General features: G+C 41.6%; 1 pseudogene; it reads left to right on the top strand.

Moving 5' to 3' along the window:
- Positions 1 to 1852: 1852 nt before the first annotated feature.
- LOC142858567 (splicing factor 3A subunit 3 pseudogene) lies at positions 1853 to 13844 on the top strand (annotated as a pseudogene).
- Positions 13845 to 15938: the final 2094 nt, after the last annotated feature.

The following is a 15938-nucleotide window of genomic DNA, read 5'->3' on the forward strand; positions in this document are numbered from 1 at the left end:
CACATCACTCTAGATCTGATCCCTTTAAATTAATTAAAAATAAGGCTCAATAATAATATTTAATAGAATATTACCACCATACTAGTGGTTTTATTCTGTTTTCATCTTTTTTATTTTGATTTCAAAGATAGTGAGTGCCTAAAATTTAAAAATTTTCAGGACCTAGACTCGCACATTCCTGATATCCCAGCTATCTTGGAGACTAAGACTAAGGATAGACAGTGCTAAATCCTACTCAACTACTGAGTGAATTTAAGACCATTCCATACAACTTTGTCAGGAGTCAATTTCCTCCTAAAATCATTACAGGAACCATCACCCTGGGGAATCTACAGATCTGTCAGGAGCCAATTTCCTCCTAAAATCATTACAGGAACCATCACCCTGGGGAGTTGCAGAGAATCCCACACCCCTAATTGTGTTAGGAATAGTTCTATTGACAGAGCCTACCCCACACCCAAATTGGCTGTTAATAGAGAGCTATCTGTTAGCGGAACCCACCCCACATTCCAAACTATCTAGAGAACTAGGTGTGTCTATTCGTGATTTCCTGGCCTAGGTGACCTGACAGAAGGTAACCTCCTGGACCATGTGACCAACGTGAACCACGCGGCAAGAGCCCAGGCCCCTGTGCCCACCCCCCAACTCCTTACCCTATATAAGCTGTACCCCCATCTCTAATAAACTGAGGCTTTGACAGGAACCCCAGCTTAGCCTCCTTCTTGTCTCCTAGCCCATATCTTCCAGATAGTACCTCTCCGTGACCCTGGAATAACTGACTGCAGGGTGGGTTACAACCCCTAGACTGAGTAGCCCACCCAAAAGTGGTTTACACAACTTAGTGAGATCCTATCCTAAAAATAAAAGTTAAAAGAAGATCGGAGATGTAGCTCAGTGGTAGAGCACTAACCTGGTATTCAGGACTCTAAATTCATCCTTGGTATGTTCCTTTCTGAGTCCTCTGTTTTTTCTTCTTTCTTTTTTTGTTTATTTCATAGTTACATGTGCTGTAATTATAGATCTGCTGGCCTTCCCTGTCTCCTAGGTATCCAAGTTCTTTCTGCATGGCTATCTGCCTGTCTCCCACCCGCTGTGGCCCCTTGTGCGACTAGCCTCAGTTCACCTGCTCCATAAATCATATCATTGGTGCATGACTTGGCCAGGCTCTCTCCATGTTCCTTCCCACCCATGGGTGGTCAGGCTAAAGCACACAGGAATTTTGGACTCGAACTTGATACTCCACACAACACTGACTAAATGGTAAGGTCCCCTTCTCCAAGTCAGCGTTTGCTGACATTCATCTCTGGTAATTCCCCATGACTAAGGACTGGGATTTCATTTTTTATCTTGGACTGTTGTCCTTTGGGCTACTTGGAGTGGTCCTAGTCACCATCCTCTGTGCTGACTAGTCTTAGGATAGTTTGAACCAATCATTTGACCCTTGCTCTGTCTCAAAGACATTTGCGGATAGCTTAGCCTTTGGGTCTTGTCTTTTTCTTATCCTTGGCCATGGGAAGCAAACCTTCCAAATCTCCTCCCGGCATGTCTTAGTGGCCCTAAAACCTCAAAGCTTGATGCTTTCCTTATAGATTCCTAAGCTTATCTGCCTTTGCACTAAAAATGGCCTACATACCGCTTAAATAACAACCTAAATCGGCCATCTACCAGCAGACACCAACATGGCAGTTTTCTAATTTCTATCAGTGACCAGGCAGATGGAAAAGTTTCTATCCAGCCATGCTAAGCTCTCTCCAGCCAGCATCTCACACCTGTCTGCTCTTCCCTCTACTGGGCTGCCTCCCACTACTGCTGAGTCTGTCTGGTGCAGGTCCCACAGGAACCAGATACTGCCATGGGTCCTGCAAGAACTGAAAAAAACAGGTCGGATGGCAAGGATCCAGTACCAGCCCTCACTGCCCATGGCCGCTGCCATTGGGTTGGCAATGCTGAGTCATTTTTCTGTCTACTTCATGTACAAAAGAATGTGTGAATGGTTTGGTCACATGGATGTGATTCTGTTTTAAATGTATTTTCTACAAGTCCTCTATTTCTTGTTATTTGTATCTGTTTGAAATTCCTGCTGCAGCTCTGAAAAACATGTGATTTCTCCATGTAACACATGACTGCCATTGTCTCGACTAACGGTAAAGAGGGTAGGTCAGATGACCACCACCATCTTGGCTAAAGACAGGCCATGTAACTTAGTCATCATCTTGGCTTCTTCTTGGCATTTACTTAGGTTTTTGTCTCTAAGTTCCTCTTCCTTACTCTGTTACATGTGTGTTTTTTGCAGTGGCATGCTTTACCCAACTCCTGTTTAATACATGTGTGTGTGCATGCATGTAACTTTTGATTTAACTTTTTGTGTAAACAGCTTTAACTCTGTGTGTGTATGTTGTATGAAACTTAAATTCAGCTGCATATCTTTGTGAATGTATTTACTGTTAAAACTGTTTCAGCCGGGCGGTGGTGGCGCACGCCTTTAATCCCAGCACTCGGGAGGCAGAGGCAGGCGGATCTCTGTGAGTTCGAGGCCAGCCTGGTCTACAGAGCTAGTTCCAGGAAAGGCTCCAAAGCCACAGAGAAACCCTGTCTCGAAAAAACCAAAAAAAATAAATAAAAAAAAATAAAACTGTTTCAAGCAGTCCTAGTGAGCTCTGTTCATTGTATCATTCTAGACTAAGAAGACAATAAATCTCAAATATTTTAAATTGGTATGTACTTTAAAATCTGTTACAACATACTGTATATGAAATCCAACTCTGCTTTAAAATATACCGAGCTTTTCTTCACTATTGTCAGTTTTACTGTTAAACTTCTATTGCAAACAGTTTTTTCTCCTTTGTCTTTTACAAGTATAAATTTCACCTGTTAAGTTAAAAACCAGTACAGTCAAGCTTGGAACAGCTCTCCAGGCAGATCCTATACTGTAGCTGTAACTTATCCATAACCAATAAACAGCCCTCAAGTGTTCAGAGATCTGGGGAATGTGGCATTTAAATGTTTGATTGCTAAAAGGCTTCTTGTGACAGAAAGAAAGGTTGGTTCTAGTAGCAGTACCCTATTTTCTCTGGGGAGAACGGAAGACAGATGGACACAGAACAATATTCATCTGCAACTTACTTCATCAGGTGAGGGCATTAACCACTGGGCAGGACTGCCTTTCATCTAAACTCCTGAAGATCTCCAGACAGAGGACAGAATCAACTGTAATGGGTGGCCTGGATGCTAAGAGAAGGGTAGGCTTATCTTCCCACAGATCCCTAACATATAGGAACATTCCTAACATTCTGGAGCCTGGCACTAGGATTTTAGTTGTCACCTATGGCTTCTGGGAGAAAGATTATCCCATGTGTAATGTAATTGCGCTCAAATTATTTTATATACATATATACATTCATACATATATATGCAATATATACCACCGAATATTAATATTTAGAATTTCATAGATGTACACAATGAAATATAATTATATCACATATTATCTTGATTTCCCCACTCCCAATTCTCAGAATATGAAATAGTACGTTTCCACATCACTTTTTGAAAAATCACTAGGAGTTTTAATCTTCCTACTTCCATCCAACCCTCTTTATTTAACACCTCCATTATTCACCTTTAAGATCTTTCTTTCATTCTTCTTCCCTGCATTTGCACATTTCTAGTTACCTGAGCTTCTGAGGGTACTCTAAATGTACAAATCTACTGATTCAAAACTAGGTTCTATATATGAGAAAGCACAGGCAGTTTTGTCTTTCTGAGTATGGATACATAATTCAGTATATTTGTCCAGTTCTATCTATTTAACTACAAATGTCATAATTAAGCTATATATATAAATAATATATACATGTATATATTCATATATATATAAACAGGTTTTCATTATTTATAAATTTATGAACATCTGGCCTGGGTTTAATTTTCTAGCTAATATGAATACACACAAAGGCTGTTGCCTAGGCAACCAGGTGCCTGGGCTCAGGTCATGCCCGCAGTCTGGCAGTCAGATAGGCCCTGAATTAGCATCTCTATAAAACATCCTCCAAATTACAAAAGGAAGGAAGCACCAAACATCTAAACTCTTAAGACACAGGCTTCGGTCAACATCTCTTCTCAGGTCATCTACATTCTAACAGAAGAAAGCTAGGAGCAGCACATCCTGGCTTTTGTTAAAAGCAGAGACAGCTTGTCTGCAAAGCTACGTGGATCAGCTCAGACCGAGCTAATGGCTTTTGTGTCATATTGAAATGTGGGCCCACAATCCATTCTCTCTTATTAATTTTAATAAACCCTGTGCTTCTGCAACAGGACAGATAAGTCGCGCCTGTTTTGGGCAAAGTCCTCTTCATTTACCCAAATTTTCCTGTCATTGGAACAGGCATCTTTTATGCAAGCCCCTGTCTTAGGCATCTGGGGAGAAGAAGCTTTAAACCCGTCATTGACTGCCGACCTCTTCTCTAAGAGATTAGTGGAGAGAAATATACTTTTCAGGCCCTGTGTATCAGCCATATCTTGTCAGGATGCATCACAATGCTTTATGTATAATTATGCTCCCAAAGGCTATATTCTCCTATCCTAAAGGAGAGTAGAATCGCCTGAGTTGAAAATGTTTCTTCCGCTGGTACAGAACATCATTCAGAGTTTACTTTCTCAGCATGCGTATCAACTCTCAACATTCATTGTCACAAACTCTCTTTCAGCCAACTGTCAATCGCAGCAACTCACAATCATGATTTTTCCACATTATCGGTCAATACCGATCTTTAAATTTTTAATACCGTAATTACAAAGAGTGTAAAAGCCAAAGGGGATGGAGGATATCAAGAAAATAAGGCCCTCTAAATCGACACGAGCAAAGCTCATATGAAGTCAATGAAACTGAAGCAGCACGCACGCGGCCTGCACAGATCTGCATCACGTCTTCTGCACTTATATTATGGATTCTACTTTAGTGTTTCTATGGGACTTCTGAGTGGTGGATAAACGGGTCTCTGATTCTTTTCCCTTCTATTGGGATCACTTCTTGCTGTTGTTGGTCAGTTCTGTCTGACTTTGAAATGAAAATTGTTTAATCTTTTATATATTACTTTGTGTATTTTATCTAATAAATGAATGAAAGAATGTAAATCTAGCCACTAGGGTAAAAGTTAGCAGCAAAATCTATCATCATTTATACCTGCTAAGGGGGGGGGAATCAGTTTTCTTCATCAGATTGAACCTGGGTGTATCAACTACACCAGGGTAGGTCTGATGTAAGAGATGACCAATGATTATTTTGTTATAGTTTGGTGAGTTTTTCTGTTATTGCTGTTGTTTAGGTGATATATTTTTTTTCTACATTTGGGGCTTTTATTATTTTATTGGCTTGTTGATTTGATTTTTGTCAAAGATCATAAAAGTGCATGGGTATGGAGCAGAAGACAATCTGGAAATACTTGGCAGAAGAAGGTCATGATCAAAATATATTTAAATAAGCATATTGTTTTAAACAAGAAAAAGTGTTTAGAAAAACAAAAATGCATCTTACTGCCACCTGCTGGACATGTACTGTAATAAACATACAAACCCGAATTCTTTTTTTATTAGATTTAAAAAAATATCAATCAAAATTTCTACTTCCTCCCCTCCTCCTATCCCCCCCACACACACACCTCACCTCCTCCAGTCCCAAGAGAGGGCAAGGAAGCTTGCCCTGTGTATGGTCCAAGGCCCTCCCTACTATATCTAGGCTGAGTAAGGTATACATCCAAAGAGAATAGGATCCCAAAAAGCCAGTACATGCAGTAGAGATAAATTCCAATGCCACTGCCAGTGGCCCCTCAGTCTGCCCCAGCCATACACTTGTCAACCACCTTCAGAGTGACCAGTCTGGTCCTATGCTTGTTCCTTCCCAATGCAGCTGGAGTTGCTGAGCTTCCATTAGCTCAGGAAAACTGCTTCGGTGGATGAACCCTTGTGGGTCTTTGTTCCATCTGTTGTTGGACACAGGTTCTATGGTGATATTTAAGATAATCATCAGTCTGACTACAGGGCAAGGCCAGGTAGGCCCCCCTCTCTTCTATTCCTTAGGGTCTTAGCTGGGGTCATCCTTGTGAATTCCTGGGAATTTTTCTAGATCCAGGTTTCTTGCTAAACCCATAATGGCTCCCTATATCAAGAGATTTCTTTCCCTGCTCTCATATCTGTCCTTCCTCCATCTCGGCCATCCCAATCCCTCAAGTTTTCCTCAACCTCTCCTTCTCCTCAACCTCTCCACTTCCTTCTGCTCCCTGCCCCCACGTTCCCAATTCTGTCAGGTGATCATGCCTGTTTTCAATTTCCAGGTGGGTTTATATATGTTTTTCTTTGGGTTCACCTTATTACTTAGCTTCTCTAGGATCACAAACCACAGGCTCAATGTCCTTCATTTACAGCTAGTATCCACTTATGAGTGAGTACATACCATATTCATTTTTTTAGGTCGGGGGTACCTCACTCAGGATAATGTTTTCTAATTCCATCCATTTGCATGCAAAATTCAAGATGACATTGTTTTTCACTGCTGAGTACTCTATTGCGTACATGTACGACACTTTCTTTATCCATTCTTCAGTTGAGGGGCATCTAGGTTGTTTCCAGGTTCTGGCTATTACAAATAATGCTGCTATAAACATAGTTGAACAAATGGCTTTGTAATATGATTGAGCATCTTTTGGGTATATGCCTAAGAGTGCTATTGCTGGATCCTGAGGTAGGTTGATTCCCAGTTTTCTGAGAAACCACCATACCGATTTCCCAAGTGGTTGTACAAGGTCGCATTTCCACCAGTAATGGATGAGTGTTCTCCTTACTCCACATACTCTCCAGAAAAAGCTATCATTAGTGTTCTTGATCTTAGCCATTCTGACAGATGTATGATGGTATCTGAGTTCTTTTGATTTGCATTATCCTGTTAGCTAAGGAAATTGAACATTTCCTTAAGGATCTTTTGGCCATTTGAAATACTTCTGTTGAGAATTTTCTGCTTAGTTCAGTACCCCATTTTTTAATTGGGTTATTTAAAATTTTAATGTCGAATTTCTTGAGTTCTTCATATATTTTGGAGATCAGTCCTTTGTCTGATGTGGAATTGGTGAAGATCTTTTCCCACTCAGTAGGTGTCCTTTCATGATAAAGGTTTTGAAGAGATTGGGGATACAAGGATCATATCTAAATATAATAAAAGCAATATTCAGCAAGCCGACAGCTAACATCAAATTACATGGAGAAAAACTCAAAGTGATTCCACTAAAATCAGGAACAAGAGAACGCTGTCCACTCTCTTCTTTCCTCTTCAACATAGTTTTTGAGGTTTAAGCAGCAGCAATAAGAAAACAACAACAAAAAAAATCAAGGGAATTCGAATTGGAAAGGAAGAAATCAAATTTTCATTAATTGCAGATGATATGATAGTTTACATAAATGACCCCAAAAACTCTACCAGAGAACTCCTATAGATGATAAATACCTTCAGCGATGTAGCAGGATACAAGATCAACTCCAAAAAATTAATCGTTCTCCTATATACAAATGATAAAGAAGCTCAGAGGGAAAACAGAGAAACATCACCTTTCATGATAGCCACAAATCACATAAAATATCTTGGGATAATACTAACAAAGGATGTGAAAGACCTATTTGAGAAGAACTTTAAGTCTTTGAAGAAAGAAATTGAAGAAGACACCAGAAAATGGAAAGATCTTTCATGCTCTTAGATAAAAAGGATCAACATAATAAAAATGGTAATACTACCAAAAGCAATCTATAGATTCAATGCAATCCTCATCAAAATATCAACACAATTCTTCACAGACCTTGAAAGAACAATAATCAACTTCATATGGAAAAACAAAAAACCCTGGATAGCCAAAACAATCCTATACAATAAAGGAACTTCTGGAGGCGTTTCCATCACTGATATCAAGCTTTATTACAGACCTACAGTAATGAAAACAGCTTGGTATTGGAATCAAAACAGAGAGGTTGATCAATGGAATCGAATTGAAGATCCAGATATTAATCCACACACCTATGGACACCTATTTTTGACAAAGAAGCTAAAATTATACAATGGAAAAAAGAAAGCATCCTCAACAAATGGTGCTGGTTTAACTGGATGTCAACCTGTAGAAGAATGATAATAGATCCATATCTATCACCATGCACAAAACTCAAGTCCAAATGGATTTAAGACTTCAATATAAATTCGACCACACTGAACCTGATAGAAGAGAAAGTGGGAAGTATTCTTCAATGCATTGGCACAGGAGACCACTTCCTAAATATAACACCAGTAGCACAGATACTAAGAGCAACAATAAATATATTGGACCTCCTGGAACAAACCCTAATTCTTAAATTAGTTTTCCTCAACTGGCAACATCTGCATAGACTTCCGGGTTTTTGTTTGTTTGTTTGCTTGCTTATTTGTTTGTTTGTTTTTTGAGACAAGATTTCTCTGTGTTGCTTTGGAACCTGTCCTGAAACTCACTCTGTAGATAGGTTGGCCTCGAACTCACAGAGATTCACCTACCTCTTCCTCCCAAGGGTTGGGATTAAAGGCATGCGTCACCACCACCTGGCTAGGTTTAACACAGAATTCACAATATTAAAGGACCTAGGCCATGTTCCTTGTAAATCTATCTCACCATGGACCTCTGTTGACAGTGTTTGTCTACTTCATTAACTTCACTTTCCCAGTGAGCACCCAGGATTTTAGGCTATCATAAATAAATCATGTTGTCAAGGTGACCAGATCCTCATCCTGCATACTCAGACCTCATTCAGGGTGAAGAAGGTATATGGAACAAGATGGAAGAAGACACAAATTCAACATAACAGTAATTATGAAGATACTCCATGATAGAGATCCTGATCAGGAATTTGAAATCCATGCCAACACAGAATACTTTTACTCTGTGTTTAGACTAAAACAGATAATGGATCTACTTTATAAAGCAGTTGGAGTTTAAAATCCTGTGTATTTTTGGGAGCTCAGTCCAGTGCTCCAGTGTGGGTCTCTGTCTCTATCTCCATCCATCACCAGATGAAGGTTCTATGATGATATGCAAGTTATTCGTCAGTATTGCTATAGGCTAGGGTCATTTCAGGTTCCCTATCCCCAGCTGCCCAAGGAATTAACTGGGGACCTCGGCTTGGGCACCTGGGAACCACTCTAGGTTCAAGTCTCTTGCCAACCCTAAGGTGGCTCCCTTAACTAAGAATTGTGCTTCCGTGCTCCCCTATCCAGCCTTCCTTTATCCCAATCCTTTTTCCCCAAGTTCCCCCCTTCCTCCCCTTCTCCCTTTTCTCTCCCCATCTCCCCTTACCCCCATCCCACCCCACCCCCAAGATCTCAATTTTCTCCCCGGCAACTTTTCTACTTCCCATAGCCAAGAGGATAACTATATGTTTTTCCTTTGGTTCACCTTCTTACTTAGCTTCTTTAGGATCACCAATTGTAGGCTCCGTGTCCCAATTATGAGTGAGCACATCCCATGTTCATCTTTTTGGGTCTTGGTTACCTCACTCAGGATAGTGTTTTCTATTTCCATCCATTTGCACGCAAAATTCGAGAAGTCATTGTTTTTTACCGCAGCATAGTACTCTAATGTGTAGATATTCCACTTTCGAGCATAAGGAGGGAGAACATGAGCAAAGAAGTCGGGACCACCAGGGGTGCACCCACCCACTGAGACAGTGGAGCTGATCTATTGGGAGCTCACCAAGGCCAGCTGGACTGTGACTGAAAAAGCCTGGGATAAAACTGGACTCTCTGAACATGGCGAACAATGAGAGCTGATGAGATGCCAAGGACAATGGCAAGGGGTTTTGATCCTACGTAATGTGCTGGCTTTGTGGGAGCCTAGCCAGTTTGGATGTTCACCTTCCTAGATATGGACGGAGGGGGGAGGACCTAGGACTTAACACAGGGCAGGGAACCCTGACTGCTCTTTGAACTGGAGAGGGAGGGGGAAAGGAGTGAGGGGAGGGGTAGAAGGGTGGGAGGAGGGGGAGAAGGGTGGGAGGAGGGGGAGAAGGGTGGGAGGAGGGGGAGGAAAATGGGAGGCTGGGAGGAGGTGGAAACTTGGTTTTTTTTTCTCATTTTCTCAATAAAAAAAGATTTAAAAAATAAAAAAAAGAAAAAAGAAAAAAAATCCTGTGTATTCTAGCATTAGTTTGCTATGGTTAATTGACTTATTGATGAAATTATTCTGTGAGCACTGTTGCATGGGAAATTGAAGTGTTTGAGGAAATAGAAAGTTAATTACATCCCTGGAAATTTTAAACTGACCATTTTTAATTTTTAAATGAGAATCTCAGAGATTTGTAGTCTTGACACCTCACTATCCTGGAACAGAGCTTCTCCCAGGTGCCTTCTCTATGAGGTTTCTTGATTTCCATAGGTGTCGATTGCCTTTTGGGTGGGCTACTCAGTCTAGGGGTTGTAACCCACCCGGCAGTCAGTTATTCCAGGGTCCTGGAGAGGCACTACCTGTAAGATGTGAGCTAGGAGACAGGAAGAAGGCTAAGCAGGGGTTCCTGTCAAAGCCTCCGTTTATTAGAGATGGGGGACAACTAATATAGAGTAAAGAGTTGGGGGATGGGCACAGGGGCCTGGGCTCTTGCCGCGTGGTCACACATGGCCCTCGTTGGTCACGTAGGCAGGAGGTTACCTTCGGTCAGGTCACTGTAGGCCAAGAAGTCACAAGTTGACACACCTAGCTCCCTAGATAGTTTGGAATGTGGGGCGGGTTCCACTAACAGATAGCTCTCCATTAACAGCCAATTTGGGTGTGGGATAGGCTCTGTCAATAGAACGATTCCTAACACAATTAGGGGTGTGGGGTTCTCTGCAGACTCCCCAGGATGATGGTTCCTGTAATGATTTTAGGAGGAAATTGGCTCCTGACACAGAGGTGCATTCTCGTCTATATTTTTCATGTATAAAATTTTTATCATTGGTTATCCTTGGCACATTTACATACACTACCTTCTAAGATATCACTGATTTTGGAGCTTTTCTTTCACTATGACAAATATGTAACAAAAAATGCTGATAGTGTAGTGGAAAGTGAGAGGCAGGTAGATCTCTGTGAGTTCAAGGCCACTGTTGCATACATAGTTAATTCCAGTAAAACCAAAGCTACATAGTGAAATCCTTTCTGAAAGAAAAAGAAAGAAAGAAAGAAAGAAAGAAAGAAAGAAAGAAAGAAAGAAAGAAAGGAAGGAAGGAAGGAAGGGAGAGACAGACAGACAGACAAAGTTCTGATGCAAAAGTTTCACATGAGCTGGGCAGTGTTAGCACACGCCTTTAATCCCACCCCTCAGGGAGGCAGAGGCAGGCAGAACTCTGTGAGTTTGAAGCCAGCCTGGTCTACAGCGTGAATTACAGGACAGGCTCCAAAGCTACAGAGAAACCCTATATCAAAAAAAAAAAAACCAACCAAAACAAACAAACAAACAAACAAAAAGCTTCCACATGACATTCCACCTTGTCATGACATATCAAGGCCACACAGATAATCTGAATCTTCAGTGTAGAGTCAAGAAGTTAGGACAGCTCACCTGTTTCAGCAAAGAGTCTGAGCCTTCACTGTCTTTTCACAGACACACACACTGAGGGCAGAGACTTTCCATTAGATGTAGGTATAATTAACATCCTGTCTCTTGCCTCCCATTTAAAGGGAAATCCCAAAGAATGTGAAACTAGAATCAAAACTGGGATTGGACGGTGTCATGCCTGAATCTCAAGGACTGTGACACCTGGTCTGTGGCCACTGAAATATGTCCTGGTCTTATTGGTGGTCTGAATTTAAGTGCCACAGTCAGGGAAAAATGAAGATAACTTTGGAGCAATAAATAACAGAGATATCACGAGGAGAAGGAATGGCTCATGGACATCATTGCCAGAGGGATGCTTACTAAAAATCCATGCTTTGGGACGAGGTCATTTCTGATCTCTGCACTTGAGCCATGAAAGATATGTACAGGGATGTCAGTGAGAACCTCAGGGGTTTGTATGATGATAAATATAGAATATGAAAGGAGAAATTCAATGCTATTTCAGGACCTGATGAGTTTTCTTAATACTATAATATACTGAAACAGAAAGAAAAAATTCACTGGAAACAACCAAATGAGATCTGTGTGCAATGTCAGTGGAATCTGAGTTGTTGATTGCCTTGGCGGGTTAGTCTAGGGTTAGTAACCCTCCTGGCAGTTCAGTTATTCCAGGGTCCAGGAGAGGCACTATCTGGAATAATGGGCTAGGAGACAAGAAGGAGGCTAAGCAGGGGTTCCTGTCAAAGCCTCAGTTTATTAGAGATGGGGGTACAGCTTATATAGGGTAAGGAGTTGGGGGGTGGGCACAGGGGCCTGGGCTCTTGCCGCGTGGTTCACGTTGGTCACATGGTCCAGGAGGTTACCTTCTGTCAGGTCACCTAGGCCAGGAAATCACGAATAGACACACCTAGTTCTCTAGATAGTTTGGAATGTGGGGTGGGTTCCGCTAACAGATAGCTCTCTATTAACAGCCAATTTGGGTGTGGGGTAGGCTCTGTCAATAGAACGATTCCTAACACAATTATGGGTGTGGGGTTCTCTGCAGACTCCCCAGGGTGATGGTTCCTGTAATGATTTTAGTAGGAAATTGGCTCCTGACACTGAGTAGCGCTTGAAGCTTAAAAGAATCTAAGTGAGAAGGGACAAAACTTCATGGAGTTCACAGATAAAGAGGGATATGGTCATGATCTTGATCTCCACGAGTGCTACCTCAACTACATTAACCAGATGGCATCTGAGAAACTGGATTGCATCATATACTTGGTAAATTTGACAAGTTATTTGACATTCCTAAAGGAAGAAAGGCTGCAGAGTATAGGAGATACCTGGAGACGCTGTTGGAGTACATCCATTATTGCGCAGAAAGGGAGAAACCCCTTCGGGATATAAATTTGCTCTTTGGGAAGATTAAGACTGACCCTGAGAATTTTGGGATAATGGTACCTCTCAAGGATGGCTGAAAGAGACAAATAGTGTCTTGACCCATGCTAGAACCTATCTTGCCCTCTCTAAATTCTCCTTCTAGGGGGAGTAGTTGGCTTTCCCGGGTCTGGAAAAGTTGAAATCTGCACCAGTAACTTTATGTATGAATTGTAGTGAGACCTTAGAAGAGCCAGTTCAGGCTAAACAGCACCAATAAGAAGTCACTGGAGTCACTCTATACCACTCTGAGAGCCAAAAGTCCCAAACCAAAGGGCACAAAAAAGACACTGAAAGGAACAAAGACACTGCTTTTCTGGAAGTCCAAATTATGGATACGTGGAGATTTTGGGGGAATAGTGACAGCTCATTCATGAAAATGGACAGCAAAAGTAAGCCGAGACAGAAGAAGAGCAAGAAGAAAAAGAAGAATAAGCCACTGAGAACTGAAGAGAAGATGAAGACAAAGAAATCATTTACAACATCCCAAACCTGCCCTAGGCTGGAATGTCAAACCCATCCCCCACTGTCTATATAATCTTCATGGTCCAAATATCAATTACAACTCTGAGATGTGTGGAAACTACACCTACCAAGTTCCAAAGGCCTTCCAAGGGCACTTTGCTGAATAGTGTCATGCTCTAGGCATGAGGTGTGTGGGTAGCCCAAACACGGCTCTCTTTGCAAATATGACAAGGATTGGAGATCCTGTCTCCTTGGGGGCAAAGCTGAACCTGCAAAAGACTTCAGAAGAATGGCAGGCTGAGACGTAGGAAGAATATGAAGACTCCAGAGGATATCTTGTGAACAGGAAGCCATACTAGAATCTGAAATGACGAAACTCTAGTGGTTGGCTTACACAGGCTTCTCTGAGATTTCCTGTTTTCTATTTACCCCAACCAAAGACTCATAAAGACATTTTGCTATGTAATCAGTCTAATGTTCATCTTGTAGAAACATGACATGTTGGCATATTTCAGAATTGAGATGTATTAAAAAGAACTGTGAGAAAATAAAACTAGCCTTTAGTCTGGAAAAAATAAAGACACACACACAGAGAGACACAGTCAGACACATATATTCTATAACAAAGTGTCTTACTCAATTCCAGGAAGAAGCATTGTATGTTCTCTAAATTTGCATCATAGTAGTAATGTATTAATGTTGTGTATGCAATTCATCTTCTCTTTTCTTGGGTTCTGAGGGAAGTTATTTTATCTTAATTTCCAAAGGAATTCATTGGCTCACTACTGACAGGAGAAGATACTCTGGGAAGGAAAGCAGTGACTTAGGAGAACCAACACTGACAAGTGAGATGACACTCAGTGGTCCCATAGGACCCTCAGGGGAAAATGCATCATTTTCTCAGGATTTCCCAAACTGCCAAGGTAGACTGTAAAAACAAACATGGCCAGGCCGGGCGGTGGTGGCGCACGCCTTTAATCCCAGCACTTGGGAGGCAGAGGCAGGCGGATCTCTGTGAGTTCAAGACCAGCCTGGTCTACAAGAGCTAGTTCCAGGACAGGCTCCAAAACCACAGAGAAACCCTGTCTTGAAAAAGCAAAAAAAAAAAAAAAAAAAAAAAAAAAAAGAAAAAGAACAAACATGGCCATCATAGCCAGTACCAAAGAGAGTTTCCAGAGAGTTCTACAAACCCTGGGTGACTCACTGTGGATATCTGACCTACTTTTGATCGAAGGTTTGTAATTCATAAGTTGGTAATTTGCTATTTTCTCTGAATTCTTCTTTTCTGTAAGGGACAGCCTCTCTCCCTCCCATCTCTGCAGCTAAACCACTTCAGAAATTCTCTTTCCTCGACTTTCACCCTTTCCAGGCCACAGACCCTCATCTCACACTTCAGATTCTCTCTTAATGACTTAGACACCAGTGCTCAAGGGAGGAAATTTAACTGATTTCATATAAGATAGCAGAATATTTATCATTGTTCATCCCAAGCAGGTAGTCATGCTCCCTGAAGTATAGAAAGCTGCAGTTGATGTGCTACCAGAGTGTCTTGCTCAGTCCGGTCAAGGAACCAGTGGGCAACATTAGTCAGTCTCTGGTCTGGGACCAAGTGGCAGTGATAAGGACCCAGTGGACAGTGATGCCTGCATGGATGATGAAGGAAGGGACAATGCCTGTGCTGAAAAGAAGTATGAGCAAAAGAACTTACTGCTCTGTGAGCTTCAGTCATGCGCTCAGTGTGTATCTGCTGCTCTGAAAGCACTGTGAAGCATCAGTCTGCATCATCCACAAGGTATCTTCAAGTCAGAAAGATGACAAGTCATGGAAAGGACCCAAGCGCTTTGTAAATAGACAGGATAAAAAAAATAAAGGAGACCCATGAGGAGGCTCTGAGAGTGTAGGAACAGCCCTCCCTCATACTCACTAGAAGTTACTGGCTGAGAGAAAGAGTTTCATTTGCAGCTATTTTTGGCCTCCATAGAGTATAAAAAAATGAACAGAGAGTGCATGGGTTTTAATGATATTTCTCACTGTCTATTATGCCAGTAAATACCCGATTCTTGGTTCAGAACCAAGGTAAAGCAAATCCTGTCACCTGGAGGAGAGATTTGCCCAGTCTGACAGAACAGTCCTGGACACAGAACAAATGTGAGGACAGCACTGGTGTGATTGGTGCCCTTGCATGAACTGGAATGTGGCTCATGACCAGGCTTACTGTGGAAATAGAGAAGCTGGGCCATTTTGCAACAGGATCTAAGTTGCATTACCAGCACATATCTTCCCTTTTGCTGAAAGGCCTTAATCATGTACCCCTCACCTACACAAGGAGTTACTAAGTCACCTCAGATCAGGAAGGAGACTCTCAGGTCAGAGTAGTTGCTGTACAATACTGTCCTGCAAACTTAGTTTTCAAGATGGTTGTGATACTGTATTCCTGTAATACCAGCACTCAGGACTCAGACAGT

This window comes from Microtus pennsylvanicus, chromosome 1 (assembly GCF_037038515.1).
Source record: "Microtus pennsylvanicus isolate mMicPen1 chromosome 1, mMicPen1.hap1, whole genome shotgun sequence".
In the NCBI taxonomy this organism is placed as follows: domain Eukaryota; kingdom Metazoa; phylum Chordata; class Mammalia; order Rodentia; family Cricetidae; genus Microtus; species Microtus pennsylvanicus.